The following is a 19188-nucleotide window of genomic DNA, read 5'->3' as shown; positions in this document are numbered from 1 at the left end:
TATGTTTTTCAGTTCCTGTCTGTACAAGAACTCCGCCGTGAGGCTGCTTTGCTTTCAACTTGCTCTGATGACGTCCGAGGGATTTGAAACAGAGGTCACCTAAGCTCTTGCCAAACCTCGCATCACTCCATGACCTAGCAGTCTCTCAGCAACGGCACAATGTATGTGTGGACAGACGAGGGGTTTGACACGCTACAGAGCCTTGCCCATCCCTCAGAGACCCCTAAAACTAGAGTATGTCATGGTTGGCTGGGCCTTGGCCACTGGAGGCTTGGCTGTACCCCACCCTTTTTTCCTTAGCTGGGGGAGAAGGGGGGTCTCCACGAGGGTCGGCTCAATAGCTCCGAGCTGCCAACCATATTAATATAATTAATTGAATGGACGTCCCCGTTCAAGCGGACCTTCTGAGGGTGCAGCCAAATTTGTTGAATGAAGATCTTTTATCCCTCCATTCTAGTAATTAATTTGTTATGTTTCACTATGCAGATGCGTTTCAATTGAAGTGGGTGCGTTTCAGCTGTCGATCCTGTTGGGCTGATGCATTCTCTGGCAGGCTCCGAACAAAAGGCATTACGCTTTGGCTTCGCCATTGTCATGATGTCCTGATTTAGCTCATAAGGGTTTGGCTTTCATGGCACTCCAACGTCAACAAAGATGATCTCATTTTGCGGAGTCTTAAAGATGCCACAACTGATCATGTTGAAGTCTATTGTTAACACTTCAGTGTCCAAGGTTGGAAATCAACCGTCAGGTAGTTTAGATTAAAATGATTGACTTAACTGACTACAGGGTCCTATTGATTAGGGCACACCGTTGAAAACTAAAACAAACGTTTCTTATTGGACAAATTCAGGTAGTCCCAACCTGTTTCAGGACATTTTCTTCCGTTTACATCCCAGTTTTGATGTGTCCTGTGTGTCACCCACTCATCTCATAGTCAGTGTTTTGATGACTTTCCTCTGAGCATCTACTTTGTTTTGCGGAGGTTCTGTTGCTGCTCGAGGCATCTCTTCTTCGTTCAGGATGTGCATAACGTTTCCATGTGAGCGGCCAGGGAAAACACTTGGAGAAAACATTCCTGCCCTTCATTTGTTGTTCAAACAACTATCCCTCTAGTTTCATATATTTCTGTCATTTTTTTGTTGCCTCACTCTAGTAAATACAGGAAATAAACCCAAAGATCTAAAACTGGATTAAGATGCAATAAACTGAAGGATTCATTGTCCACAGGGGAGTTTAGCTGTACAGTCACTGCTGTGACTGAGTGACTATGTACGAATGAGTTTTTATTTGTTTAGTGATGCAGTTTATAGCCACAGAATGACATCTTCCTGTTGATTTAATCAGACCTAGAGGGATGGACACAGATCAAGTCATCATTGCTGAAGTTGATACCACTAATGGTGTTCTGAATTCCACATTAAATAGGACCTATAAATCCAGCTGGGTCTCTCATCCAAACCACAAGGGCTTTTCTCTCCCCACATTAAAGGGGACAGACAAATCCAACGATGGTTACTGACTTTCGACACATTTGTAAAGCTGGTGCCAGCTAAAATAAATAATTTGTGGCATTGGAGTCAGTTATGGGATGTAGATATAGGGAGTGTCCAATCGAAATGAATGAAGACAACTGCATAGGCCAGTATTCACCACACATCACTGCTCTCAGTGGAAGACTTGTTCTGCACAAGACAAGTAAACATGACATGTAAAAGTGTTTTTTTTTCATTGCCTGGCTCCACAAACTCCTTGCTCCGATCACACCACGCTAGTTCCTTTTCCGCAATGAGTTTGGATCTGAGTACCTCCCCACCGATTTTCTAGAACGCAAACAGAATATTCTAACTATTCTGATTGATCCATGAAATCAATGGGTTCGGCAAGAGCCAGAACATACGTGGGTAAAGCAGCGTTTTGAAAATTCAACATTTTGGCTTTGATACTCTGATTGGTTAGAGATGATCCAATCGCCGATTACTTTGTTTTGTACAACACCCCTCATTTTGATGTCACCACAAACGACTTCAACAATGACAGTCTCCGAATGAAGTGTGTAGCAAACAGAGCAGAGGAAGAATTCAGTTTGAGTTGTCAGGCAATTGTTTTGAAGGTGAATTCCTAGGATTTGACATGGTCTGTATCCAGAGTGAGTTTTTACCTATTCCACCCCTGATTACAACTGACTGTCTCAATAACTGTGTAATTGACGTAATGTGATACAACGTTTTAAATAGGAGAATGTCCAGAGAATATCGAGTGTAATCAATCCAAATTTCCGATCTGTTTTAGCCGCTCATGTCCAATCACAGGCTGATCTTCTCTTCCTGACACATGAGTCCAGCATCATCCCCACCACCCACCTCTGACTGAGACCAGGGTTGTGATTACGGGCACGAAATGAAGGAAAATTGTCTGAAACGGAGTGATGCGGCAAGGTACTGTTTGAACATGCTCGTTTTCCGTTGTAGCGTTTTGTTATTGTGTGCCCTCATGAACTCTAGGGATTTTAGAGGCAATTTTTACTAAACCTACACATGGTGTACCTGCAACATAAGCACTAAGTCAGCATGAAACACATCAGTAACGGCCTCTTCCCATGACAGATGATTGCTTTCAGCTGCCCCTTCCTGCTCTCTTACACTCTCTCTTTCCCATTGTATTTTTCTGTCTGTTTCTCGCTCATTATTTTGCTCTCTCACACTGCAGTGTAGCTATTGCAGCGGCCCAGTCTTTGGCCAACTCGGCACTTGTTCTTGTCTGTTTGGAGTGGGCATTAATGTTTCTTTCTCATCCCCTTTTGTGCAGCACAGGCACACAGTGTTCGTGTTTGACATGTTGCAGGGCAATGGGGGATGGATGTCCTTTCCTTTCATATTTCTCTCTGGACTCCACTCTGCTCCACGTGAGAGATGAGCCAACTGAACTGGGCCCGCTCTAGGAATTAGGATAAACAACATGTTTGATTCTTCAAAGAATGGCACATCGGAGTCTGGTCACTGTGCTAGAGAGGATTGGAATTTGGGCAATAAAGAGACAAGTTTTATTTAGAGTCCTCTGAAGGGGTGAAGATTTTTCGTAACTCGTGCATTCTACCGGTCACTCCTCTGTACCATAGAGATTCATAGATGTCAATTCACTTGTCGATTTCTGCATACAGCAATGTAAGGTAACTTAACACGTGCCACTTAGTGAGTGCATACGTTTTTAGTATGTCTATGGGATCCCTGTGGGAATTGAACCCTTGACATTGCTAGCGCCACCAACTGAGTCGCACAAGACGATCCCATCCATTTAGCATGTGTGGTATGCATGGTTTCTCTTCCTCCTTTGCCTCTCTCCCTCTGCCCATGCCATGTCACAGGGTATTTGGGATATCTAAAATGGCGTGTGAGCGTATCTGTCATTGTCAAACTGCCTGCTAACTGTGAACATCTGCCAGGGGGGGAGGAGAAGAGGGAACTTTTCAATGGGAGTCCTTATCCGCGCTGTCAACGCAGGATACCGGCCCACCACAAGCTGAACAAGGAGGTGTGTGTGGCAGTGTGTGCGCACGCTCTGGCTGCCTGCCCGTGTGTGTGTGTGTGTGTGTGCAAATGCGTGTGTGTGTTTGTGTCCCTGTGCGAACATGCAAGCATGTGTGCACAAAACACGTACAAGAGTATGCATGTTTGAGTTTCTATACATGTATAGGGACACTGTGCAGAACAGTATTGAGTATGTTCATGTGTACATTTGTGGAGTGGTGTTTTGTTGGTGTTTGCACTTTTACTAATAGTATGTCTTAGGACTGGTGAAGTTAATCATACAGGTGTGGGCATGCTAAAGTTTACCTGCAGTTCAGAAATGTATTTAACTGCATAGGTTATTGCTAGATGTTCGCTGATGAAGTTGCTGCTTGGCGTCACCCAGCAAGAGAGTTTGTCACAGTAACATTGGACCGTTGCTGCAACAGACATTTTGAAAAGGAACCTTTTTAATATCCACAACTGTACTACATAACGTTGGTGTCTTGTCTCACTTTTGCTCCTCCTACCATACTGGGGTCGGGTTTATTGGGGCACACCGTAGCAAAACGCTATGCAACGGGAAATGATAACAAGTGTTTCTTATTAGACAAGTTCAGATAGTGCCCTCCCTGTTTGGGTCTGTTTTATCCCATTTGGTGCCTTCTGAATATGACCCAGTTTTCTGTTTCACTTCAGGAATGTCTATCCTTGCCATTACAGGAAGCCAGTGCGATGGTTCCCAACTGTAATGTAATGTATGAAGCCTCACAAATGCAAGCACCATTCAAATCTACTTTTCTTATTACAAACACACGTTCATGGATAGAGTTACCTGTACCCACTCACATATTTAACCTGCTGAATTCAAACTGAGGCACATTTTGTGATGACTTGAAATATGTATTTGTTGAAAATAACTTTGCTTGAGTTTTCATTTGGAATGAGACACCCAAGCCGATAGAAAGTGAACTAAATTAATTGAGTCTGACATTAAATAAGTGTTTTGAACAAATGGGCCGTTGATGTTTTTCAAATACCAAATGTTGAAATATGATGGTATTACATCCAAACTTTCTGTTGTTTTGAAAATGATTTTTTTTTTTGGTGCCATTTAGTCAATATCACTCTTACTCAAATACTCTAGCGGTCTCGCTGGATGATAGACCCAAGTGCAGCCCAACTTAATGGATATAGACACACACACACACATACTTCCACACGGTCACATATACACACACACACACGCCCTCACCTATCCCACAGAGGTCTAGCTACAACCAAATGTGTGGAATGTCTTGGGAAGGCTTCAGAAAAGGCCTCGGAACACTCAGTGATTACGACTCTAACAGCTGGCCCCATTCACACCGTCAGCACACACACACACTGCTCCCAGGGAATGAGGAAACATCGGGCTGTGCTTCACTTTGGTTCCAGCCAGGAGCATTGGGAAAGAAACTCGGCTGTCTTTCTTTCCACACTTTCCCTTCCTAATGATGTGTAGAAAGCATACTCCCTCAACCTCTCACTTCTTGCTCACAAATTAGATGAAACGGACAATTCAATTACTGTACATTCACCTCGTTCGCCAGCGAAATATGTGATGTTTTCATGATGTTGCCGAGCTTCAACATTTTGAATGATGACGTCAATGGTTGCCTACGCTTGGTCCAGTCTTGTTTTGGTGATGGCTGTACATTGCTTGACGTGAATGGTACTGGGCTTGTTCAACAGAAAGCCTGAAACAATTGACTGCTAAAACAGATTTAACACCTTTTTATTTAGTTATTTTATGCAAGTGCTCTCTTTGTCTTGGGGCTCATACTTTTCATTTTCATACTCTGTCGTAGAACAGTTCTATTCACATGAACCTAATTTACAGGCACCAAATTTAAGGAAAACTGATATGGGTCTGTTGAATAGATTGAGCACTTTGAGGTGCATTCGGCTCACAGTAGCTTAGCCTACCGTGTTACCTTTTCACCTTGGGTGACTGTCAGAAACAAAAGGGGAATGGCGACCCATATCACAAGTGATTTACTTTGAAGTATATACGTTGCTTTATTACTTTCACTGGGATGAACATATTCAGTGCCTTGCGAAAGTATTCGGCCCCCTTGAACTTTGCGACCTTTTGCCACATTTCAGGCTTCAAACATAAAGATATAAAACTGTATTTTTTTTGTGAAGAATCAACAACAAGTGGGACACAATCATGAAGTGGAACAACATTTATTGGATATTTCAAACTTTTTTAACAAATTTAAAAACTGAAAAATTGGGCGTGCAAAATTATTCAGCCCCTTTACTTTCAGTGCAGAAAACTCTCTCCAGAAGGTCAGTGAGGATCTCTGAATGATCCAATGTTGACCTAAATGACTAATGATGATAAATACAATCCACCTGTGTGTAATCAAGTCTCCGTATAAATGCACCTGCACTGTGATAGTCTCAGAGGTCCGTTAAAAGCGCAGAGAGCATCATGAAGAACAAGGAACACACCAGGCAGGTCCGAGATACTGTTGTGAAGAAGTTTAAAGCCGGATTTGGATACAAAAATATTTCCCAAGCTTTAAACATCCCAAGGAGCACTGTGCAAGCGATAATATTGAAATGGAAGGAGTATCAGACCACTGCACATCTACCAAGACCTGGCCGTCCCTCTAAACTTTCAGCTCATACAAGGAGAAGACTGATCAGAGATGCAGCCAAGAGGCCCATGATCACTCTGGATGAACTGCAGAGATCTACAGCTGAGGTGGGAGACTGTCCATAGGACAATCAGTCGTATATTGCACAAATCTGGCCTTTATGGAAGAGTGGCAAGAAGAAAGCCATTTCTTAAAGATATCCATAAAAAGTGTTATTTAAAGTTTGCCACAAGCCACCTGGGAGACACACCAAACATGTGGAAGAAGGTGCTCTGGTCAGATGAAACCAAAATTGAACTTTTTGGCAACAATGCAAAACGTTATGTTTGGCGTAAAAGCAACACAGCTGAATACACCATCCCCACTGTCAAACATGGTGGTGGCAGCATCATGGTTTGGGCCTGCTTTTCTTCAGCAGGGACAGGGAAGATGGTTAAAATTGATGGGAAGATGGGTGGAGCCAAATACAGGACCATTCTGGAAGAACCTGATGGAGTCTGCAAAAGACCTGAGACTGGGATGGAGATTTGTCTTCCAACAAGACAATGATCCAAAACATAAAGCAAAATCTACAATGGAATGGTTAAAAAATAAACATATCCAGGTGTTAGAATGGCCAAGTCAAAGTCCAGACCTGAATCCAATCGAGAATCTGTGGAAAGAACTGAAAACTGCTGTTCACAAATGCTCTCCATCCAACCTCACTGAGCTCGAGCTGTTTTGCAAGGAGGAATGGGAAAAAATGTCAGTCTCTCGATGTGCAAAACTGATAGAGACATACCCCAAGCGACTTACAGCTGTAATCGCAGCAAAAGGTGGCGCTACAAAGTATTAACTTAAGGGGGCTGAATAATTTTGCACGCCCAATTTTTCAGTTTTTGATTTATTAAAAAAGTTTGAAATATCCAATAGATGTCGTTCCACTTCATGATTGTGTCCCACTTGTTGTTGATTCTTCACAAAAAAAATACAGTTTTATATCTTTATGGTTGAAGCCTGAAATGTGGCAAAAGGTCGCAAAGTTCAAGGGGGCCGAATACTTTTGCAAGGCACTGTATCATTAGCAGCAGAAAACTGAAGGTGCATGGCTTTTCCAACTGTGCTGTTGAGGCTTTCCAGGGCTATGGATGATGGAGTCAGTACAAACATAACCAGGGGTGGAATTGGAAGGACAGAGTTATACGACATATAAAAAGTGTTTTTCCTAGGATGTTGCATTGGGAGTTTCATGGAGTGATTCCACCCCCCCCCCCCCCCCTAATTCCACTCCTCTTAAACCAACCTCCTTTTCTTCCCCTCTGTCTAGTGATGGGAAATAGCCCTTGTACTTCCTCTGTCTCAATCTGCCCCTTCAAAAGGAGGCTTTGGTGTGGGTGGGAGGTGGTAGGAGCACATCTCCCTGTAACATGCAGTAAATAGTCTCTAATTAAAGCCCCCAAACTTCAGAGCCCAGCTTAATCTGTTAAAGCCCATCGCTACAGCTCTCGTCAAAGAACAGGATGAGCTTGGCACAGGACTGTGTACGTGAGTTAGTGTGTGTGGCCAGCTGGCTGCGTATGTGTATGATTTTGGGAGGTACTTTTTACTGCAACTCAGTTGGCCTACATAGTGTGACTATTAATAAGTTACATATTTACCATACATCAACCTACAGTGGTTCCTCCTTTGAAAGTTGCAAGCTCATGCTGTGGGACTTAGAGGTCATTTGTGGTTTAGTACGGTACCCTGCGTCACCACTTCGTTGCTCCAGACCAGCACAAGAGGGGAGTTAGAGAACTGATTATGCTTTTGAGTCCTACTGTGTCTCTAACTGACAATGAATGGGTGACATAAACCTAAATAGAAACTGATATTTGTACACGACTTCAGTATTACTTACTAAAACTGTTGTTACACTAAGGGTTTTCTTATTTTATGATTATTTTGCTCTTACTGTAGTACTGTAGGCCTCTCCCGACCAGTGTTGTACAGTGCCTGAGTGGTGCAATGGTCTGAGCCACCACAAGCTGTGTTGCTACAGATCCTGGTTCAGTGCTGGCCAGTGCTGGCCTCGACTGGGAGACACATGAAATGACTGTAGGGTTTTGATTTTTCTCCCTCTAAAAACATCATAAATGAATCATTCTAAATAACAAACTGGCTTTATTTACAAATTAGTAACGATGTCTTACCCCATGTTCAATAATGGCCTTTTTCTCACTCGTTTTACATTATTTGAAAACGAAATCTCCAAAATATTTAAAGGGGATTGCACTAATAATGGAGCTGACTCGGAAAAGTTCCCGCTGTTCTGTTCTTAGTGCCAGTCTGCACTTTGTTTTAGTTTCAATGTAACTAATAATGGAGCTGACTCTGAAAAGTTCCCGCTGTTCTGTTCTTAGTGCCAGTCTGCACTTTGTTTTAGTTTCAATGTAACTAATAATGGAGCTGACTCGGGGAAACGTTCCCGCTGTTCTGTTCTTTAGTGCCAGTCTGCACTTTGTTTTAGTTTCAATGTAACTAATAATGGAGCTGACTCGGGGAAACGTTCCCGCTGTTCTGTTCTTAGTGCCAGTCTGCACTTTGTTTTAGTTTCAATGTAACTAATAATGGAGCTGACTCGGGGAAACGTTCCCGCTGTTCTGTTCTTAGTGCCAGTCTGCACTTTGTTTTAGTTTCAATGTAACTAATAATGGCATCTTTATGCTTTCATTAAAAAAAATAATGATACAAATTCTCTTTCAAAATGCCGATGTTTATTTAGTTATGGATCCATAAATAATTACTATGGGAATAAATATCACTAAATTACAGAAATATCCTCTATGTAATTATTGGCGGAGAGTCGCGTCATATTTTTCGATTATACTGTAGGCCTACCGTAGTCAACATGAGTCTCACTAGTGTTGAGTAATGTGCTGTTAAAAGTGGTGTAGGTCATATTTATTTAAAGGAAATATTGAAGTTAGAAGCAATAGCCTACAACTATTTTAGCACCGTTTTGCCCTGCTCTGAAACAAGCATGGGGACTGGTCTTGATAAATCGATGAGATTTTTTATTTTAATTTCGTCTCCGTTTTGGGTATTGGTTAGACTAGAATAAAAAAAATAGGGTGTAGAAATACTATGCTCTTAGTGTAACCTTTATTTAACTAGGCAAGTCAGTTAAGAGCAAATTCTTATTTTCAAGGACAGCCTACTCCTTAAGCCCATCAGGGAATTGAACCCTGGTCTCCCGCGTGCCCGCATTCTCTAGTACAGCCATTATTGAGGGTACTTGAGGTCACCGAGAAAGTCTGGACATGGCCTGCTCTCCCTTATGTAAGGAATTCTACACTTTCCCATGTTTACTACAGTATGTATTGTAGGCTATGTTTACTTGTCAGGCTGCACAGTAGCCTAATAAACAAATGCAGGTGGCTTATATCTTCAAAATGCTTTATCCAAATATAAAAGCATATACTGTACACTACTGCATTTCTTCATCAGCATCTTTATGCTTTTGTTAATAAAATAATGATAAAAATACTCTTTCAAAATGCAGATGTTGATTTAGTTATGGATCCATAACGAATTACTATGGGAATAATTATCACTGAATTACAAAACATATTGGAACAAATTGTTGCTTACTGGAAAGTACTCTTTCAAACACAGATCACATTGTACAGCATCATCATGGCTATTAGCAGGGCTATATTTTGGCCTTTATAAATTTATTATTTTGGCCTTTATTCAGATTACAATCGCTCACTGTCGTTTTAAAGAAAATTAAATTAAAAAACGTTATGCAGTATATAGCCTTCCCGCTGTGGATGTCTATTTCAGCAACATTTCGTGCTGCTCTCAGACAAGCATGGAGAAACTCAAATGTTCAATGATATTCCATCATGTTCATAAGATTACAGTTGAAGTCGGAAGTTTACATACACCTTGGCCCAATACATTTAAACCAAGTTTTTCACAATTCCTGACATTTAATCCTAGTTAAAAGTCCCTGTCTTAGTGCAGTTAGGATCACTACTTCATTTTAAGAATGTGAAATGTCAGAATAGGAATAGTGATTTATTTCAGCTTTTATTTCTTTCATCACGTTCCCAGTGGGTCAGAAGTTTACATACACTCAATTACTATTTGGTAGCATTGCCTTTAAATTGTTTAACTTGGATGAAACGTTTCGGGTAGCCTTCCACAAGCTTTCCACAATAAGTTGGGTGAATTTTGGCCCATTCCTCCTGACAGAGCTGGTATAACTGAGTCAGGTTTGTAGGCCTCCTTGCTCACACACGCTTTTTCAGCTCTGCCCACACATTTTCTATAGGCCACTCCAATACCTTGACTTTGTTGTCCTTGAGCCATTTTGCCACAACTTTGGAAGTATGCTTGGGGTCATTGTCCATTTGGAAGACCCATTTGCGACCAAGCTTTAACTTCCTGACTGATGTTTTGAGATGTTGCCTAAATTATGTGGATATATTGTCCCTCCTCATGTTGCCATCTATATTGTGAAGTGCACCAGTCCCTCCTGCAGCAAAGCACCCCCACAACATGATGCTGCCACCCCGTGCATAACGGTTGGGATGGTGTTCTTCGGCTTGCAAGCCTCACCCTTTTTCCTCCAAACATAACGATGTATGGCCAAACAATTCTATTTTTGTTTAATCAGACCAGAGGACATTTCTACAAAAAGTACCATCTTTGTCCCTATGTGCAGTTGCAAACCGTAGTCTGGCTTTTTTATGGTGGTTTTGTAGCAGTGGCTTCTTTCAGGTTGTGTCGATATAGGACTTGTTTTACTGTGGATATAGATACTTTTGTACCTGTTTCCTCCAGCATCTTCACAAGGTCCTTTGCTGTTGTTATGGGATTGATTTGCACTTTTTGCACCAAAGTACGTTCATCTCTAGGAGACAGGAATGCGTCTCCTTCCTGAGCGGTATGACGGCTGCGTGGTCTCATGGTATTTATACTTGCGTACTATTGTTTGTACAGATGAACATGGTACCTTCAGGCGTTTGGAAATGTCTCCCAAGGAAGAACCAGGTTTACAATTTTGTTTCTGAGGTCTTGGCTGATTTCTTTTGGTTTTCTCATGATGTCAAGCAAAGAGGCACTGAGTTTGAAGGTAGGCCTTGAAATACATCCACAGTTACACCTCCAATTGACTCAAATTATGTCAATTAGCCTATCAGAAGCTTCTAAAGCCATGACCTTTTCTGGAATTATCCATGCTTTTTAAAGGCACAGTCAACTTAGTGTATGTAAACTTCTGACCCACTGGAATTGTGATGGGAGTGAAATAATCTGTCTGTAACCAATTGTTGGAAAAATTACTTGTCAAGCACAAAGTAGATGTCCTAACCTTCTTGCCAAAACTATAGTTTGTTAACAAGAAATTTGTGGAGTGGTTTAAAAACGAGTTTTAATAACTCCAACCTAAGTGTATGTAAACTTCCGATTTCAACTGTATGTGTTGACTGAATATAAGCAAGTGATGTCTGCTAAATAATCAAGTTACGTTTCTCCAGAAATAAATCATTCTAATAACAAACTGGCTTTATTTACAAATGAGAGAGAAAGTCTCACCCCATGTTCAAGAATTGCCTTTTTCTCACTCACTCCAGGTTAAATGAAAACGAAATCTCCAAAATATGTTACTTTTTAAACAAAGCATTATTGTTTTATTGTATTTATTTATTTTGAGGAGAGAACCAGGGGAGTGAGGGAAGAACAACCAATGGAACTCTGTGGCTGGAATAGCTACTATCCAGACCGTGTTGTGGGAGTCACCTGGTGCAGTATATGGTCTGTTATGAGGTCAAGCCGTCGCTGTCAATCATTTTAAAGATTTGGCTGAGGAGAAAGGGCTCGGTCTGGGCGAAATCATTACAACCCAGCTACCACAGTGGATCTGGGCCGATTCTGGCTGAGAGTCAGACTCGGCTGAAGTCATGTGGCCCGAGGCTGGGCTGCCTTCGGCAGTATTACTTATGGCTAGGATGCGGGGATTGAGCTTGGGCCGATTCCGGTGAGAGCTTCTGGCCCAAATATATTACTTGGGGCTCAGGCCGATTGGGGCTACTCTCTGGCAGATGATTACACAGGCTGCTTTATATAATTCATATTTAATTATTTATTTTTCCATATTTTGTCATTGTTTCCGTGATAATTGTATTTTTTTTTTTTACATTTAATTTAAATTATTTAAGAGTGGTGTGTAGTATTTTGATACTTTGTGCAATACTTTGTGCAAGGCAATTGATAAGCATTAAAAACTTTGTGGATGGAGCTTCCCGAGTGGCACAGCGGTCTAAGACACTGCATCGTAGTGCAAACTGTGTTGCTGCAGATGCTGGTTTGAGACACGTGCCGGCCGGGAGACCCAGGAGGCGACGCACAATTGTCAGAGTTAGGGGAGGGTTTGGCCGGCCGGGATGTCCTTGTCTCATCGCGCTGTAGCGACTCCTGTGGCGGGCCAGGCGCATGCACACTGACACGGTCACCAGGTAGGTGTACGGTGTTTCCTCTGACACAAAATGTAAAATATTTAAAATGACTTTTGGGTAATTTTGTCTACATTTATTTACATTTGCATGTGGCCGCTTCTGGGGAGATTCTGGTAAGATGCCGGCAAAGTCGGAAGAATTCCGGTAGACGGAAACGGCCCGATGTACTTTGGCCGATTCTGGACAGTCATTCATTTTGATTCCGGGCCGAGTCCGACACCCGATTCCGGGTCGATTCAATCAGTTCATGCCCCCCGGAAGAGGGGCGCTTCTGGGCCGATTACTCATTGCTAGCTGGGATGCCTCCTCAACAGTGTCATCACCTCTCTAGCCAAAGTAAAGAAGTGTGTTTATGTTTTGATCCAGGCGTGTGTAAAGGATGGTGTCTCTGTAGTGTAAAATATGTGCTGTCTTACTTTGCTGAACGGCACTATACCATTGTCCATATACTCTATATATCATAGCTTTCCACATAACCTAGGGTCTAACTATGGAAGCATATAGGAAATCTTCCAAATACAATCCCAAATAGTTTTAATTTAGATAATTAATCTGTAAATGTTCAGTCTATATCCAATGAGGAGTTGCAAAGTGATCCAACTTCCTGATAGCAGTATATCACAGTACATGGGTGGTGTGCCACGGACCTTTGTCAGATTTGGAAAATAAAAACCTTGGAGTTTGATTTAGACATTCTAAGAGCAGTAGAGTTTTATTTTACATTTTGGGGATTTTTTTTTTAGGCTGTCGCTTTTGAATTCCTGACAGTCTATAATTTGTTTGCATTTGAAAAACGTGGTGGAAAGGTCATAACTTTATACTTTCTCTGGGTGGTGACGCAGTCTCAGACCGTTCCATGTTAAGAAACACTGAAATAACAAGGAGAAATTAACTGTTTCAGTCAGAAGCCCAGAATATTACGCCAATAAAATATCTTCCTGCGTTAATTGAATTCAGCTACCAAAGAGGGTATTTCAGCTTCAGCAAACATGAAACCCGATGGGTTTCTTTCTGTTTGATTTGAATGTGATTGAACTGAATTAAAACCCAAATCAGACATTTGATCAACCAAAGAATGGTGTAAGCCAAGCCATGTACGCAAAACGACTAGTCAACACATTCTCAAACAAGTTCTGCACATGAAAGAAACTCAAACCTAGGATTTGAGGCGCTTCACATCTCTCCAAACGGTAATAAAATAAGCCTGTACGCCTGGGCAGTATATCTATCTTCCGTCTGTGGAAATGCTTTGGATATCTTGGCACTGGGGCGAGATTGTATTTTGTGCTGTAGTGCTTTTGTTGAAAAATGAGAACCCCATTGTAAAATGGAGCTTTAAAGGCAGAGCAGGGTGCTTCTGTTATTTATTAGGCTCCTCCACCAATCACCCTCCATCATCCACACGGTCACCTCTGTCCTCCATCACTGAGGTGTGTGTGTGTGTGTGCTCATTACGGGAAGTTACGTGGACACCCTCATTCAAAACATCTGGTCCATCCACACCTGCTGATAAACATTGCAGCACAGTAGGCCTGCAGACAGTGGACGACGTGGAAGGCTCTGCAGGAGAGAGAGGGGAGGAGAATGAGGCACTGTGGTTTACTGCAAGACCTTCAATTCTCTATCAGGCACATACAAGAGGGTGGAGCATACCTGTGAATGGACTGTGTGTGTGCATGTGCCGGTCTTCATATGTGTTTCTTTGTGTGTGTGTGTGTGTGTGTCTTCATATGTGTTTCTTCGTAGGTCTGTGTGTGTCTTCATATGTGTTTCTTCGTAGGTCTGTGTGTGTGTGTGTCTTCATATGTGTTTCTTCGTAGGTCTGTGTGTGTGTGTGTCTTTATATGTGTTTCTTCGTAGGTCTGTGTGGGTGTCTTCATATGTGTTTCTTCGTAGGTGTGTGTGTGTGTGTGTCTTCATATGTGTTTCTTCGTAGGTCTGTGTGTGTGTGTGTGTGTGTCTTCATATATGTTTATTCGTAGGTCTGTGTGTGTGTGTGTCTTCATATGTGTTTATTCGTAGGTCTGTGTGTGTGTCTTCATATGTGTTTCTTCGTAGGTGTGTGTGTGTGTGTGTGTGTGTCCATATGTGTTTCTTCGTAGGTCTGTGTGTGTGTCTTCATATGCGTTTCTTCGTAGGTCTGTGTGTGTGTCTTCATATGTGTTTCTTCGTAGGTCTGTGTGTGTGTGTGTGTGTGTGTGTGTCTTCATATGTGTTTATTCGTAGGTCTGTGTGTGTGTGTCTTCATATGTGTTTCTTCGTAGGTCTGTGTGTGTGTCTTCATATGTGTTTCTTCGTAGGTGTGTGTGTGTGTGTGTTTCTTCATATGTGTTTCTTCGTAGGTCTGTGTGTGTGTCTTATGTGTTTCTTCGTAGGTCTGTGTGTGTCTCTTATGTGTTTCTTCGTAGGTCTGTGTGTGTGTGTGTGTGTGTGTCTTCATATGTGTTTCTTCGTAGGTCTGTGTGTGTCTTCATACGCCTGTGTGTGCGTGCGTGCGTGCGTGCATGCACATCCATCCTTGAGGATTTTCAGGTTGTTTACAGTGAACCCTGCCAGAGCAGGTGTCAGCTGTGTTTATGCTCTGGCATAAAACTCAGGCAAACCCACCTGGGGAGGAAAGACTTGAAGCTTTACTTATTGCCCCAACAAACAGCTTTTAGTTTCCAGGGAATTATTTGTGAGGCCGTTTTCTTTGTCTGTGTCCTGGAGTGAACTCACCATGTCCACATTTCCAGGCTACGCGTCTGACCCTACATACTTTTATTTTTGGTTAGAGATAGAACAACAATGATTTCAATGTGACAAACCCTTTGAGACACAGTGATACTGTTTTGAATGGTTTGAGAACTGAGAGTTTTGTCTGACAACTTCTAAATATGGATGCTGTACAACTCATTTCCACAGAACATATTGGTGGTTTGTCTGAAAATCTAATTTGTTTCAATTCTAGGCCTGATCATTTTAGGATGAGCAAAGCTTAGTTTAAATTAAGGAGACACGGGACCGACAGTCCCAGACTATCGGGAATGACAGTGCAAGATCTGACCTGGCAACTGGAGGGCTGCTAGGCTTAGATCCTGACATTGTTTTCCTGAAAAAAATATATAAATAATAATGTAAAAAAGCTATTTTGGGGGGTGGGGTCTCAATTTACTGTTGAGAATGAGAATAGTAGAATACACAAGGTGCAATTTCAAAATGTGGATGTGCATCAGCAGTTTCTCTTGTTATGTCAGTCACTTTTAATATTAAAAAAATCTGCACATTTTCCCACCAGAGATGTTTCCATCTAATTGACTTGTTGAGGATAAAAATATGTGCATTATGACATTATGCACATAATGACTTTTGCAGGTTAAATTCCCATTTACCCAATAAAAAATACAAGTGCTAATGGTTTTGTCAACAAATATTTGTTATATTTTTGGTCTTGGTCCATGCACTCTAGCCAACAGCTCACAGATACAGTGTGTGTAGGTTTTCCTACATGAGATTATTATGGACAAAATTATTTTTCTTTGTCAAAAGGAATCCAAGCATTGATCATCATGTCACCAGAATAAGAATTTAATGTCCTCAGTATTTATTGGAAAGGAGCATCAAGCTCATTAAAGGTGCACTTTCACCACCCTGTGAAGCTCTAATATACTTTATGCTTTCCCGAGTCGTCGTGGGAGGACAACACAACGATTGAATCCAAGCTTACTTCGATACGATGATTATTATATCAATATTTGCTCATAAAGGTTTTTTTAAGCCACCATTTCTTGCATAATTAAGTTGACGGCTATCTGAACTTGTAGTTATCCTGGTCGAATTACCGACCAGGGGGACCCCAATGATCTTGTCAGTCACTCGCACTCCGATATATTAAAAACTGCAAAAACGTATCTCAACCCTATGGCAAAATGTGTAGAATTGCAGGAAATTAGCTGTAAAACTTTAATTCTTTCTCTAAGACCCATGGCAAAATTTGTAGCAGTGCATGAAATTTGCTATAAAATTGCTAAATCTTCTCTCCGCCCCATGGCAAAATGTATAGAATTGCAGCAAAATTCCTTTAGAACTGCAACAAAGTTTTGCTCAGGGCCCCCAAAAGGCTACAGACGGCTCGACTCTGACTGCATGTGTGGGAATGGATGTGGGTACGCAGACCCGCAAGCCACTGGGCCCCTGAGGATTAGTTTAGATTTTTTGTGGTCCCCACCCTCATAAAAAATTGACCATTAGCTGGCCAGGGAATGATCCCCATCTTTACTGATCTCAGACGTGAAATAAAAACTACTGTGACCAGTCTGTAATACTTATTTTTTAAATGTTCATAATAATATAATATAATCATGTCATTGAGTGTCCAAGCTGTAGGCTGGCCTTTAAATCAAGAATCAAGATTCCATAGACAAATGTAATCCGGGAGTGATGTTTGGTTTGGACTCTGGTTTGCCGCTTAGGGTCACCGTACTACGATACATTCTTAACCTACCAAGCATTAATCCTGGACTAATTCTCAAATCACATCTTGGCATTTCCACCCAATTTTCCATTTGATGGTTTAGTCCAACTTAAAGGACCAGTGCAGACGTTTTTATCTCATTATCAACACATTTCTGGGGAACAATTAAATACCTTACTGTGATTGTTTTCAAATAAAATGTTCAAAAATAAGAAAAAAATGCTTCGTAGCAAAGAGCAATATCTCAAGGAAGAGTTTTGCTAGGACTGTGAGTGGGGAGGGGAAAACTGAGAATTAGTTGTTGTTGGCAGAGCTATTTGGAACTGTTTCTTGTTGGTCTATTAACTCATTTACTTAATGGTGATGTCACCATGTAAGGCCGAAACTCCATTCCAGCAAAACAGACTGAAATTTCAGGCTTTTCAAACAGCTCTTACATTAAAATGGCATTATCATAATGTCCACAATTTCATGGTATTATTACAACCTCATTGTGTGGAAATATATATAAAACACAGGAAATCACATTTTTGACTGCACTGGGCCTTTAATGATCTATATCCAATATAAATATCACCCTATAGCACCCTTGAGAAATATGGTGTTTAAGTGATGGGGACATATGGACTTGTGTTACGTGCTGTTTCGGAAGGTGAAACCTCTACGAGCAGACCTAGGTTAAAAAACGATTCAAAGTCATTAAGTGTTTCCTTTGACCTGCCTTGGATGGCAGATGGAAGGGTTTTGCACTTTCCATGACTGTTCTATTGGTTCCATTGGGCCAGGCAAGCTCAATCAAGCCCAGCTAAAGTGTTTGAAATTATTTGAAATAGTATATGAACCCAGGTCTGTTCGTGAAACTGAGGCACATATGCATCACTAAAGCCAGGCCTGCTTTGTAGATGGTGGCTACAGCTGCACGGATGGAATGCATGTGCTGTAACAAGAGATGTTTATTACATTTCACCCATTGGAGCAAAAGGATATTTCCATGGATTGTGTGACTGAATGAATGCCATAGGGTTCATTGTACTGTATGCAGAGAGCAGACAAAGCACCCTGGAGGTTCTGCATTCTTTAATAGTAAAGAATCAAGGTGTTTCATAGCCCATGCACAGCCCTCTCAAGACTCCATCTCACTTTTGAAAGGATAGAACTATACTGAACAAAAATATAAAGCCAACATGTAACAATTTCAACGATTTTACTGAATTACAGTTCGTAGAAGGAAATCGGTCAATTTAAATTGATTTATTAGGCCCTAATCTATGGATTTCACATGACTGGGCAGGGGCGCAGCCATGGATGGACCTAGGAGGCCATTAGGCCTACCCACTAGGGAGCCAGGCCCAGCCAATCAGAATAAGTTTTTCCCCACAAAAGGGCTTTATTACAGACAGAAATTCTCCTCAGTTTCATCAGCTGTCCGGGTGGCTAATCTCAGACGATCCAGCAGGTGAAGAAGCCAGATGTAGAAGTCCTGGGCTGGTGTGCGGTTGTGAGGCTGGTTGGACGTATTGCCAAATTCTCTAAAATGACATTTGAGGTGACTTGTGGTAGAGAAATGAACATTGCATTCTCTTGTAACAGCTCTGGTGGACATTCCTGCAGTCAGCATGCCAGTTGCAAGCTCACTCAAAACTTGAGACATTTGTAGCATTGTGTTGTGTGACAAAACTGCACATTTTAGAGTGGCCTTTTATTGTCCCCAGCCCAAGGTGCACCTGTGTAATGGTCATGCTGTTTAATCAGCTTCTTGATATGCCACAACTGTCAGGTGGATGGACTATCTTGGCAAAGGAGAAATGCTCACTAACCAGGATGTAAACAAAATTGTTTGAGAGAAATAAGCGTGTGTATGGAACATTTCTGGGATCTTTTATTTCTGATCATGAATCATGGGACCATCACTTTACATGTTGGGTTGATATTTTTGGTCAGTATAGATGTGACATGCTAATTGCTCAAGTAACAATTTCGTATTTTATCTTCATTTAATGTATTTATTTTCTTGTTCTTTTTTAAAATGAATTACAATGTATCACTCTATGAAATCATAATATATTTGGTTATGTGTTCACATTTCCATCTAC

General features: G+C 41.5%; 1 long non-coding RNA gene across 2 annotated transcripts in view; it reads left to right on the top strand.

The window, feature by feature from the left end:
• The first annotated feature begins 1763 nt into the window (after window positions 1-1763).
• Window positions 1764-19188, top strand: part of LOC149985091 (uncharacterized) — a 30322-nt gene continuing 12897 nt past the window's right edge. The window contains exons 1-3 of one of the 2 annotated variants that reach the window (XR_016486380.1): window positions 1764-2149; window positions 2293-2438; window positions 4206-4521. This is a non-coding gene — a long non-coding RNA (uncharacterized LOC149985091). Of the gene's footprint in view, window positions 2150-2292; window positions 2439-4205; window positions 4522-19188 lie in introns of those variants that run through there. The other variant, XR_016486379.1, reaches the window with a different exon arrangement.

The sequence above is a fragment of the Oncorhynchus mykiss genome, chromosome 2 (assembly GCF_057628025.1).
Source record: "Oncorhynchus mykiss isolate SJ-2025 chromosome 2, ASM5762802v1, whole genome shotgun sequence".
In the NCBI taxonomy this organism is placed as follows: domain Eukaryota; kingdom Metazoa; phylum Chordata; class Actinopteri; order Salmoniformes; family Salmonidae; genus Oncorhynchus; species Oncorhynchus mykiss.
The sequence above is the reverse complement of the archived record's forward strand: the minus strand, read 5'-3'. Positions and strand labels throughout refer to the sequence as shown.